General features: G+C 47.2%; 1 long non-coding RNA gene across 2 annotated transcripts; it reads left to right on the top strand.

Annotated features, from left to right (window-relative positions):
• The first annotated feature begins 1,339 nt into the window (after positions 1–1,339).
• On the top strand, positions 1,340–12,822 carry LOC143809572 (uncharacterized). Of its 2 annotated transcripts, none has more exons than XR_013222342.1 (3): positions 1,340–1,521; positions 11,349–11,432; positions 12,605–12,822. It is a non-coding gene; the product is annotated as an uncharacterized LOC143809572 (long non-coding RNA). The 2 variants fall into 2 exon arrangements; XR_013222341.1 differs by lacking the exon at positions 1,340–1,521 and adding an exon at positions 1,682–1,892.
• The last annotated feature ends 694 nt before the right edge of the window (positions 12,823–13,516 follow it).

Raw genomic sequence — 13,516 nt, forward strand, 5'->3', positions numbered from 1 at the left:
AAAGAAGAAGTTACAGGTCTGTGAGAGCCAGAAATCTTGATTGTTTGTTTCTGACCAAATACTTATTTTCCACCATAATATGCAAATAAAATGCTAAAAAAACAGACAATGTGATTTTCTGGATTTTTTTTTCTCAGTTTGTCTCCCATAGTTGAGGTCTACCTATGATGTAAATTACAGACGCCTCTCATCTTTTTAAGTGGTGGAACTTGCACTATTGCTGACTGACTAAATACTTTTTTGTCCCACTGTATATAACCCTGTGAACAACCTCTTTCCTGGTGGCATCTGTGACTCTACTTTTGATTAGCCGGGCTGGCGCAAGGTCATGTATGCATGATGCCACGATGATGGCATCACACCAACCATGCTAATCAAAATAAGAGCCACGGATGCCATCAAATAAGAGACTATTCACAGGGCTCCAGACCATCAGTCATGGAGTGCTGCCCTGGCTGCTGGACCAAAGTCATATGCATTGATTCTCCCATCTCTACTTAAGAAGTTTAAAGTTTTATGGAAATAAAGTCTAAGTTTACAACTTTCTTATAGATTTATCTTTCAGCTTTTGTTGTGGTTGTATTATCTTTTGTTTGGTTGCATGTCATTGTTTCAATAAAATTTGTGTTTCAGCAGCAGGAGACTATTAGTAGATGACCAGGTGTCTCCTGACTCCTAGTCCACCACGGCATCCACTATGGATTACCAGTTTTCTGTACAGTGTACACAGAAAGCTGCCAATCAGTGGTGTGGGCAGGGTAATTTAAGGCTCAGTATTCTGAGCTCTGCTATATCTGCAGCAGCGAAAACAGGGATTTTATCACAACTGCTGCACCCAGTAATCTAAGTGATACATTTGATACATTGCTGGAATCGGACTCTGCCATTACATTATGCAGTTCTCAGATGAGGTAGCAAAAGGAGTCCATTGGCAATGGTAAGGGTTGCCTCTATGTTACCTATATCCTTGTTTGGAGTGCACATATTTTGCTATGGTACAAAGGTCGATTCCTGCTGGCAGTTTCTATAACCTTCCTATTATTATGGTCATGTAATTTTTTCTAGTATTTTGCATATTTGCTATTTTGCTGCTCTTACAGTTTGACATAACTGTGATCCAGCGTCTGCTACCTCAAGGGTGTCCCTTGGGTGCACCTTGTAAGCATATTTAATTTTCAAAACTTTTCTTTGAACGCACATTCTCTATGCCGTGCCGGTGGGGACGTGGCCAATCAGCTTGTCAATTAAGTTCTATTGACTGAACATTTTTTGCTTTTTCCACTCATTGCCGCACAAATCTGAGGAAACAAATTTGCCCACAAGGGGATGAAGAAAACGGCATAACATCAATTATTCAGAAATTGTGCTTTCAAAAATGGATTCAAACAAATATTCATTTAACCAGTGGGAAATACAGTGATTCATTATCCTGCTCAAATCCATCACTGACAGTTCTATATACAGAGCCCATTGCAACAGAGGAAATGCAGCGCACCACAGCAGCAATGTATCTCTATCTAGGTGGGTGACGCAGCGGAAGAAACGGCATCTGTGATAAACATTGGATGCAGTGGGTACAGGGGCGTAACTACCGCGGTCGCAGCGGTCGCGATTGCGACCGGGCCCAGCAGGTCAGGGGGCCGGCAGGTCAGAACAGCCGGTGCCAATAGTGGGCCAATGGGAGGAGCCGTTGCCTTGGCAGTGGGCGCGGCTGGTGATGTCTGGGTGGGGCCGTTGTCCCTGTGCGATGCGGAAGTTGGCCCCCAGCAGTGAGGCGGGTGGACCGGAAGACTGTGTGAGGAGCGGGGATGTCCGACTAGGGTAGTGCAGTGCCGGGAGTCCCGGAGTGTTACGGAGGGAGCAGTCGAGACCGCGTCCTGTTCCAGCTATGAGTGAGTGCTGGGGAAAAGTTCGGGTTGTAGTGGGGGGAGGTGGTCCGCAGCCGGGCAGTGACAGGAGCTGGGTGGCACACACTGTATATCCCGTCACCTGCCCGCTCACTGCTCTGCCACCTCCACAGTGTGGGGGCCAGGGTGAGCTGCTAATGGGTGACACGAGAAGGCTGGTGTCCTGGAATTGATGTGACACAGTGATCACTAGGGGTCTTCATACTGGTGACTCCTGAGTGATCAGTGCCCTGTACTATGCCCAGCACAGTGTGTAATGGCTCAGGTCTGTGCCCACTGTAATGTAGTACCCTGGACCTGTGGGTGTACCCCCTGTGTGGTCACATCATTCGGCTCTGGTCTGGAGTTATTGTAGGTGCTGTACCTATATCTGAGACAATGGGAGCCGCTGCACTGTTCCTCCCCCTCCCCCCACCAGTGCTGCCGCCGCCGCATTTAAATATACCGGCGTCTATGACCTGTATATATCCCTGTGTCACGTGTGGGCTGTGCTGTATATACCCCTGTGTGGGCTGTGCTCTATATATCCCTGTGTGGGCTGTGCTCTATATATCCCTGTGTGGGCTGTGCTCTATATATCCCTGTGTGGGCTGTGCTCTATATATCCCTGTGTGGGCTGTGCTCTATATATCCCTGTGTGGGCTGTGCTCTATGTATCCCTGTGTGGGCTGTGCTCTATGTATCCCTGTGTGGGCTGTGCTGTATATACCCCTGTGTGGGCTGTGCTGTATATACCACTGTGCGAGCTGTGCTGGCACCCAACACCATGTTGCAGTGCAGGAGATTCCTCCTGCACGGCAACAGTCCGAGGCGTATCTAGGGGAAGGAGGGGGCCGGGGCCGGCCCGGGGGGGCCGGGGCCTGCCCGGGGGGGGGGGGGCCGGGGCCGGCCCGGGAGGGGGGCCCCATTTGGAAGTTCGCACCGGGGCCCATAACTTTGTAGTTACGCCACTGAGTGGGTATAAATATTTTAAAGGGACTCTGTCGCCTGAATTTGGAGGGAACAATTTTCAGCCATAGGGGCAGGGTTTTCGGGTGTTTGATTCACCCTTTCCTTACCCGCAGGCTGCAATATTGGGTTGAAGTTCATTCTCTGTCCTCCATAGTACACGCCTGCGTAAGGCAAGATTGCCTTGTGCAGGCATGTACTACGGAAGACAGAGAATGAACTTCAATCCAATATTACAGCCAGCATGCAGCCAGCGGGTAAGGAAAGGGTGAATCAAACACCCGAAAACCCCGCCCCTATGGCTGAAAATTGTTCCCTCCAAATTCAGGTGACAGAGTCCCTTTAAGTGCACTAAACTTTTCTGTGTCTCTGACCCTTAATTTGTTGCCACTGTGTGCAAAGTGCAGTCTCTTCTTGCTGTGTAGCTGATGTGTGCAGTCTCTTCTTGCTGTGTAGTTGCTGTGTGGTCTCTTCTTGCTGTGTAGTTGCTGTGTGCAGTCTCCTCTTGCTGCCTAGTTGCTGTGTGCAGTCTCTTCTTGCTGTGTAGTTGCTGTGTACAGTGTTATGACCCCAATGGCAGAGGGTCTCAGAGGTTATTACCAAGTCTGCACACACAAAAAACCAGCTCATAGGGCAGTGGTAACTAGGCTGACCGTATAACTGATCCTAGCACAACAAATAGCAGTAGCCGGGGAACGTACCTACGTTGGTTCTAGACGTCCCGCGCCAGCCGGAGAACTAACTAACCCTAAAGGGAAACAATAGACCTTTCTTGCCTCCAGAGAAAAGACCCCAAAAGTTGGATACAAGCCCCCAACAAATAATAACGGTGAGGTAAGAAGAAAAGACAAACGTAAGAATGAACTAGGTTTTAGCAAAGAGAGGCCCACTGACTAATAGCAGAATATAGGAAGATGACTTATACGGTCAGCAAAAACCCTATAAAAATTTCCATGCTGAATATTCAAGAACCCCCGAACCGTCTAACGGCACGGGGGGAGAATATCAGCCCCCTAGAGCTTCCAGCAATATCAGGAATCACATTTAGTACAAGCTGGACAAAAATAAGAGCAATGCAAATAACCAAAAAATAAGGAAGCAGGACTTAGCTTATTTTGCAAAGAACCAGGACCAGCAGACAGGAGCAAACAGAAAGGAACTGATTACAACGATGCCAGGCACCAGACTGAGAATCCAGGGAGTTTAAATAGCAACACCCCTGGACTAACGAACCAGGTGGGTACCAAGCTGGGGAAAGAAAATCAAAGTGTCATGTCGCTAGTGACCACAAGAGGGAGCCAAAAAGTTCAATTCACAACAGTACCCCCCCTTAAGGAGGGGTCACTGAACCCTCACCAAGACCACCAGGGCGATCAGGATGAGCAGCGTGAAAGGCACGAACCAAATCGGCCGCATGAACATCAGAGGCGACCACCCAGGAATTATCCTCCTGACCATAGCCCTTCCACTTGACCAGATACTGAAGCCTCCGTCTGGAGAGACGAGAATCCAAGATCTTCTCCACCACGTACTCCAACTCGCCCTCAACCAACACCGGAGCAGGAGGCTCAACAGAAGGAACCACCGGCACAACGTACCGCCGCAACAAAGACCTATGGAACACGTTGTGAATGGCAAACGACACCGGAAGATCCAAGCGAAAGGACACTGGATTAAGGATTTCCAAAATCTTATAAGGACCAATGAAGCGAGGCTTAAATTTAGGAGAGGAGACCTTCATAGGAACAAACCGAGAAGACAGCCACACCAAATCCCCAACGCGAAGTCGGGGACCCACACCGCGGCGGCGGTTGGCAAAACGCTGAGCCTTCTCCTGTGACAACTTTAAGTTGTCCACCACATGATTCCAAATCCGCTGCAACCTATCCACCACAGAATCTACCCCAGGACAGTCAGAGGGCTCAACATGTCCCGAGGAAAAACGAGGATGAAAACCAGAGTTGCAGAAAAATGGCGAAACCAAAGTAGCGGAACTAGCCCGATTATTAAGGGCAAACTCAGCCAATGGCAAGAAGGTCACCCAATCATCCTGATCTGCAGAAACAAAACACCTCAAATAAGCCTCTAGAGTCTGATTTGTTCGCTCAGTTTGGCCATTAGTCTGAGGATGAAAGGCAGATGAAAACGACAAATCAATGCCCATCTTAGCACAAAAGGATCGCCAGAACCTGGAAACAAACTGGGATCCTCTGTCAGACACGATATTCTCAGGAATGCCATGCAAACGAACCACATTCTGAAAGAATAGAGGAACCAGATCGGAAGAGGAAGGCAGCTTAGGCAAGGACACCAAATGGACCATCTTGGAAAAACGATCACATACCACCCAGATGACAGACATGCCCTGAGACACCGGAAGATCTGAAATGAAATCCATGGAAATGTGTGTCCAAGGCCTCTTCGGGACAGGCAAGGGCAAGAGCAACCCGCTGGCACGAGAACAGCAAGGCTTAGCTCGAGCACAAGTCCCACAGGACTGCACAAACGACCGCACATCCCGTGACAAGGAAGGCCACCAAAAGGACCTAGCCACCAAATCTCTGGTGCCAAAAATCCCCGGATGCCCTGCCAACACCGAGGAATGAACCTCGGAAATGACTCTGCTGGTCCATTTATCAGGAACAAACAGTCTGTCAGGTGGACAAGAGTCAGGTCTACCAGCCTGAAATCTCTGCAACACACGTCGCAAATCCGGAGAAATGGCCGACAAGATAACTCCCTCTTTAAGAATACCAGCTGGCTCTGAGACTCCAGGAGAGTCAGGCACAAAGCTCCTAGAAAGAGCATCAGCCTTCACATTCTTTGAACCCGGTAGGTACGAGACCACAAAGTCAAAACGGGAGAAAAACAATGACCAACGGGCCTGTCTAGGATTCAGGCGTTTAGCAGACTCGAGATACATCAGATTTTTGTGATCAGTCAAGACCACCACACGATGCTTAGCACCCTCGAGCCAATGACGCCACTCCTCAAATGCCCACTTCATGGCCAACAACTCCCGATTGCCAACATCATAGTTCCGCTCAGCAGGCGAAAACTTCCTAGAAAAAAAAAGCACATGGTCTCATTATAGAGCAACCAGGGTCTCTCTGCGACAAAACGGCCCCTGCACCGATCTCAGAAGCATCCACTTCAACTTGAAAGGGAAGTGAGACATCAGGCTGACACAAAACAGGCGCCGAAGTAAACCGGCGCTTCAGCTCTTGGAAAGCTTCCACGGCTGCAGGAGCCCAGTTAGCAACATCAGAACCTTTCTTGGTCATATCCGTCAAAGGTTTAACAACGCTAGAAAAGTTAGCGATAAAACGACGGTAGAAGTTAGCAAAACCCAAGAACTTCTGAAGACTCTTAACTGACGTGGGTTGAGTCCAATCATGAATAGCTCGGACCTTGACTGGGTCCATCTCCACCGCAGAAGGGGAGAAAATAAAACCCAAAAAGGTAACCTTCTGCACTCCAAAGAGACACTTTGAGCCCTTGACTAACAAAGCATTCTCACGCAAAACCTGAAACACCATCCTGACCTGCTTTACATGGGAGTCCCAATCATCAGAAAAAAACAGAATATCATCCAGATAAACGATCATAAATTTATCCAGGTACTTCCGGAAAATATCATGCATAAAGGACTGAAACACTGAAGGGGCATTAGAGAACCCAAAAGGCATCACCAAGTACTCAAAATGACCTTCGGGCGTATTAAATGCAGTTTTCCATTCATCTCCCTGCTTAATGCTCACAAGGTTGTACGCACCACGAAGATCTATCTTGGTGAACCACTTGGCACCCTTAATCCGGGCAAACAAGTCTGACAACAGAGGCAAAGGATACTGAAATTTAACAGTGATTTTATTCAGAAGCCGATAGTCTATACAAGGTCTCAAAGATCCGTCCTTCTTGGCCACAAAAAAGAATCCCGCACCAAGAGGGGAAGAGGATGGACGAATATGCCCCTTCTCCAGAGACTCCTTGATATACGAACGCATTGCGGTATGCTCAGGTACAGACAGATTAAATAATCTTCCCTTAGGAAATTTACTACCCGGAATCAAATCTATAGCGCAGTCACAGTCCCTATGAGGAGGAAGAGCACTGGACCTGGACTCGCTGAATACATCCTGATAGTCAGACAAATACTCAGGAACTTCCGAAGGAGTAGAGGAAGCAATAGACACCGGCGGGGAATTGCCATGAATTCCCTGACAGCCCCAACTTGACACAGACATTGCCTTCCAATCCAAAACTGGATTATGGGTCTGTAACCATGGTAGACCCAAAACGACCAAATCATGCATTTTATGCAGAACCAGAAAACGAATCACCTCCCGATGTTCAGGAGTCATACACATGGTTACCTGTGTCCAAAACTGCGGCTTATTTTCCGCCAATGGCGTAGCATCAATACCTCTAAGAGGGATAGGATTTACCAACGGCTCAAGAACAAAACCACAGCGTTTGGCAAATGAAAAATCCATAAGACTCAGGGCAGCACCTGAATCCACAAACGCCATAACAGGGTAGGAAGACAATGAGCAAATTAAAGTCACAGACAAAATAAATTTAGGTTGCAAATTACCAATGGCGACAGGACTAACCACCTTTGTTAAGCGTTTAGAGCATGCTGATATAACATGTGTAGGATCACCACAGTAAAAACACAACCCATTCTGACGTCTATGATTTTTCCGTTCATTTCTAGTCTGAATTCTACCACATTGCATTAAATCAGGTGTTTGTTCAGACAACACCACCAGAGGATTAGCGGCTTTGCGCTCCCGCAAACGCCGGTCAATTTGAATAGCCAGCGCCATGGAATCATTCAGACTTGTAGGAATGGAGAAACCCACCATCACATTCTTAATGGCTTCAGAAAGGCCATTTCTGAAATTTGCGGCCAGAGCACACTCATTCCACTGAGTAAGCACGGACCATTTCCGAAATTTTTGGCAATACACTTCAGCTTCATCCTGGCCCTGAGAGATAGCCAGCAAAGCTTTTTCTGCCTGAATTTCAAGATTGGGCTCCTCGTAAAGCAACCCGAGCGCCAGAAAAAACGCATCAATATTTGCCAATGCCGGATCTCCTGGCGCTAACGAGAAGGCCCAATCCTGAGGGTCGCCCCGCAAGAAAGAGATAACAATTTTTACTTGCTGAGCTGAGTCTCCAGACGAACGAGGTCTCAGAGATAGAAACAATTTACAATTATTCCTGAAATTCCTAAACTTAAATCGGTCTCCAGAGAACAGTTCAGGAATAGGTATTTTAGGTTCTGACATAGGACTACAAGTAACAAAATCTTGAATGCCCTGCACACGAGCAGCAAGCTGATCCACACTAGTAATCAAAGTCTGGACATTCATGTCTGCAGCAAGCTCAAGCCACTCAGAGATAAAGGGGAGGAAGAAAGAAAAAAAAAAAAACAAAAAAAAAACAAAACTCAGAATTTCCTTTCTTATAATCCCACTTCTGCAATGCATTAAGTATTACTTTTGGCCTGGCATACTGTTATGACCCCAATGGCAGAGGGTCTCAGAGGTTATTACCAAGTCTGCACACACAAAAAACCAGCTCATAGGGCAGTGGTAACTAGGCTGACCGTATAACTGATCCTAGCACAACAAATAGCAGTAGCCGGGGAACGTACCTACGTTGGTTCTAGACGTCTCGCGCCAGCCGGAGAACTAACTAACCCTAAGGCTGTGTTCACACGTTGCAGATTATTTGCGGTTTTTCCCCTATAAAAACGCTATAAAACCGCAAATAATCTGCTTATATTATGCATCCTATCATTTTTAATGAATTCTGCACTTTTTGTACACATGATGCGTTTTTTTCCGCGGTAAAAACGCATCGCGGTAAAAAACGCAGCATGTTCATTAATTTTGCGGGTTTTTTGCGGATTTCCCACTTAAAATGCATTGGGAAGTGTCCGGAAAAAACCGCGGCAAAAACGCGTCAAAATCGCGGCAAAAACGCACGCGGTTTTCTTGCGGATTTCTTGCAGAAAATGTCCGGAATTCTCCAGAATTTTCTGCAAGAAATCCTGAACGTGTGCACATAGCCTAAAGGGAAACAATAGACCTTTCTTGCCTCCAGAGAAAAGACCCCAAAAGTTGGATACAAGCCCCCAACAAATAATAACGGTGAGGTAAGAAGAAAAGACAAACGTAAGAATGAACTAGGTTTTAGCAAAGAGAGGCCCACTGACTAATAGCAGAATATAGGAAGATGACTTATACAGTCAGCAAAAACCCTTTCAAAATTTCCACGCTGAATATTCAAGAACCCCCGAACCGTCTAACGGCACGGGGGGAGAATATCAGCCCCCTAGAGCTTCCAGCAATATCAGGAATCACATTTAGTACAAGCTGGACAAAAATAAGAGCAATGCAAATAACCAAAAAATAAGGAAGCAGGACTTAGCTTATTTTGCAAAGAACCAGGACCAGCAGACAGGAGCAAACAGAAAGGAACTGATTACAACGATGCCAGGCACCAGACTGAGAATCCAGGGAGTTTAAATAGCAACACCCCTGGACTAACGAACCAGGTGGGTACCAAGCTGGGGAAAGAAAATCAAAGTGTCATGTCGCTAGTGACCACAAGAGGGAGCCAAAAAGTTCAATTCACAACAGTACAGTCTCTTCTTGTTGGGTAGTTGCTGTGTGCAGTCTCTTCTTGCTGAGTAGTTGCTGTGTGCAGTCTGGAGGGGGTAGTGGCTGTGTGCAGTCTCTTCTTGCTGTGTAGTTGCTGTGTGCAGTCTCTTCTTGCTGGGTAGTCACTGTGGGCAGTCTCTTCTTGCTGGGTTGTCACTGTGGGCAGTCTCTTCTTGCTGGGTAGTTGCTGTGTGCAGTCTTTTTGCTGTGTAGTTGCTTTGTGCAGTCTCTTCTTGCTGCGTAGCTGCTGTGTGCAGTATTCTTGCTGTGTAGTTACTGTGTGCAGTCGCTTCTTGCTGGGTAGCTGCTGTGTACAGTATTTTTGCTGTGTAGTTGCTGTGTACTGTCTTCTTGCTGTGTAGTTACTATGTGCAGTCTTCTTGCTGTGTAGTTGTTGTGTGCAGTCTCTTCTTGCTCGGTAGTTGCTGTGTGCAGTCTCTTCTTGCTGGTAGTTGCTGTGTGCAGTCTCTTCTTGCTGTGTAGTTGCTGTGCGCAGTCTCTTTTTGCTGTGTAGTTGCTGTGTGCAGTCTCTTCTTGCTGGTAGTTGCTGTGTGCAGTCTCTTCTTGCTGTGTAGTTGCTGTGTGCAGTCTCTTTTTGCTGTGTAGTTGCTGTGTGCAGTCTCTTCTTGCTATGTAGTTGCTGTGTGCAGTCTCTTCTTGCTGGTAGTTGCTGTGTGCAGTCTCTTCTTGCTGTGTAGTTGCTGTGTGCAGTCTCTTTTTGCTGTATAGTTGCTGTGTGCAGTCTCTTCTTGCTCGGTAGTTGCTGTGTGCAGTCTCTTCTTGCTGTGTAGTTACTGTGTGCAGTCGCTTCTTGCTGGGTAGTTGCTATGTACAGTATTTTTGCTGTGTAGTTGCTGTGTGCTGTCTTCTTGCTGTGTAGTTACTGTGTGCAGTCTTCTTGCTGTGTAGTTGCTGTGTGCAGTCTCTTCTTGCTGGATAGTTGCTGTATGCAGACTCTTCTTGCTGTGTAGTTGCTGTGTGCAGTCTCTTGTTGCGGGGTAGTTGCTGTGTGCAGTCTTTTCTTGCTGTGTAGTTGCTGTGTGCAGTCTCTTCTTGCTGTGTAGTTGCTGTGTGCAGTCTCTTCTTGCTGGGTAGTTGCTGTGTGCAGTATTCTTGCTGTGTAGTTACTGTGTGCAGTCTTCTTGCTGTGTAGTTGCTGTGTGCAGTCTCTTCTCTTCTTGCTGTGCAGTTTCTTGTTGTTGGGTAGCTGCTCTGTGTAGTCTCTACTTGTTGGGTAGTTGTTGTGTGCAGTCTCTTCTTGCTGTGCAGTTGCTGTGTGCAGTCACTTCCTACTATGCAGTGAGACCTCATTCAGGCATCCGTTTTTTAAGTACATGCTCTATTCGTAGTTTTTATTGATAAAACACATACCCATTATAGTCTATGAGGTTGATCCCATGACCATGTTTTTGCTGACTGTCGGCAAACAAATCCCAGAAAAATGTCCAATTTTTTGAGTGAACAGTTGAAAATGACCCATTCAAGTCTTGGATGCACTCGTGTGCCATCCCTGATTAACATTGCAATGAATGGGAAAAGCTTGGGAATCATCACGGTCCGGATGATAAAAACTGACACACTGACCAAACATGAACCATTTTTTGCATAAATAAGAAATCAACAATGTCTGAATGAAGCCTCACTATGTAAGGCCTCACTGTGCAAGGCCTCACTGTGCAAGGCCTCACTGTGTAATGACTTTTTGCAGTCTCTAGCTCCTGTTCAGTGTGTGAGTACTTTTGCTCCTGTACAGTGACTGTATGCAGACTTTTTTTTTTCCAACCAGTCCATGATGACTGTGTTTTCCTCCTTTAAGGATGTGGACTGTCTTACCCTGTTCCTGCCCCATGAAGACAACAGACGCACTACATGACTGCCGTTGTGCGGTTTTATATGTGAAGTAACGTATTTCTAATGTAATGTGATATAATGTGTTATGGTGAAGTACAGTATATAAAGTGTTAATGCATAATGTGAATATAGCATAAGAATAAGCTTAGGACAGCATAGAATATAGTATAAGGATAATTAGGTTAGTCTGCAAATTGTCTCTTCAGAGAGGAAGAGGACTAGAACTCTAGTGCCACCTATTGGAAGTAGCAATCCTAACAGTCAATGTCGACCCTTTATCGAGCCTTGACACATGACTTAGGAAAAAAACCAAACCAGAATCTCAATTTACAGACACTGTGTTTCGGGGTACTGCCCCTCATCAGTGCAAAGTGAAGATCTGGTTTAGCGGAGTGAGAGGCGTCTGACTGGGATCCAAGAAGTATCGCTTCTCCTTGCGGAGAGTGACATGTTAAGCATGTCAGGATGAGGAGACTTAAAGCCGCAATGCTCCTCTGGGAAATATGCAAATTGTCTCTTCAGAGAGGAAGAGGACTAGAACTCTAGCTTGTCGTGGTGGGATGGCTTTTATGCTATTTTTTTTAGGCTACTTTCACACTAGCGTTAACTGCATTCCGTCACAATGCGTCGTTTTGCCGAAAAAACGCATCCTGCAAAAGTGTTTGCAGGATGCATTTTTTCACCATTAATTAACATTAAGCGACGCATTGTGACGGATTGCCACACGTCGCACCCGTCGTGCGACGGATGCGTCGTGCAGTGGCGGACCGTCGGGAGCAAAAAACGCTACATGTAACGTTTTTTGTTCACGACGGTCCGCTTTTTCCGACCGCGCATGCGCGGCCGGAACTCCGCCCCCACCTCCCCGAACTTCCCCGCACCTCACAATGGGGCAGCGGATGCGCTGGAAAAATGCATCCGCTGCCCCCGTTGTGCGGCGGAGACAACGCTAGCGTCAGGAACGTCGGCCCGACGCACAGCGACGGGCCGAGCCCGACGCTAGTGTGAAAGTAGCCTTAATCAAAAGCAGTATTACTAAAAAGTCTGTGTTATTTAGGTGCACTTATTGCTTTTTACTTATTTACAGCAGATTTTTTGCTCATTTTTTCTCTTGTAGGTTTTATATGTTTTAAGGCCAATGTGAACATGCGTTTATGTGCTGCATGTGTACCAACTTAATTCAAGCTCAATTTTTGTGTTTTTACTTTACATTTGGAGTAGTCGGCAGGATCGATTCATGCATCGAGAAAACTCGACATATGGGGAGAAGGATCCAGCGAAAACAAAGATGACGTTGAACACTAGCGACAAGATGGTGGTGAGTGGCACAAAATGGCTAGATGGACCTGCCCGAAGAGAAACCACACAAAAGTCTGTCCAGCCCAGGGAAAGGCTTGTCCAGAGGGACCGGCCCATGATGAGCAGTATCAGCCTCCAATGGGCACGACAAAGGAAAAAGAAACCACGCCCGTTGCACTGAGAAAATGGAGAACGGGCAAATGCTGACAAAAAGCAAGCAGGTAAGCCAGAAGTACCTCCACCCAAGAAAGGATAGAACCAAACCATGATGGATCCCAGGAGTCGAAAGAGATGAGGCCCTTTGTGAATCGGCGAGAGTACAACAGGTTGAGACCATGGCAGAGACGAGCGAGACCTCTGAGGGTGTGACCGGAGGGATACCGGAGCCAGAGCAAGCTGGTGCAACAGCGGAGGTGGCCGGAGCTTGTGATCTGCAACCGGACAACTTCATGGAGCCACCAAGGCCAGAATCCAGACTGCCACTTTAACCACTGTGGTTCCTGAGGACTGTGGAAGGAAGAACCAGAATCCGGCAACTGGTGAGCAATCTGAGGTGGCTGGGCTGGCGAAAGCGAAGAAATGAGCCAGAAGCAGGGCTGGGGACATACTCATGGGACCGCTAGCCTCAAGGTACCATGAACTGGCTTCCAGGGGTGTAGTTGTCGCCTATGACCCACAGTGCAGGCAGGGGTTTACAGATTAATTCGGCACCAGCCATACTATCCTCTGTGACCAGAGTGCTGTAGAGAACAAACACCTGCCCCGAAGGCTGCAGGAACTAACTGCCAGAACCTTCCTGAAGATGGAGTCAGTTCCCACAACCTCCCGAGGAAG

Source organism: Ranitomeya variabilis, chromosome 2 (assembly GCF_051348905.1).
Source record: "Ranitomeya variabilis isolate aRanVar5 chromosome 2, aRanVar5.hap1, whole genome shotgun sequence".
In the NCBI taxonomy this organism is placed as follows: domain Eukaryota; kingdom Metazoa; phylum Chordata; class Amphibia; order Anura; family Dendrobatidae; genus Ranitomeya; species Ranitomeya variabilis.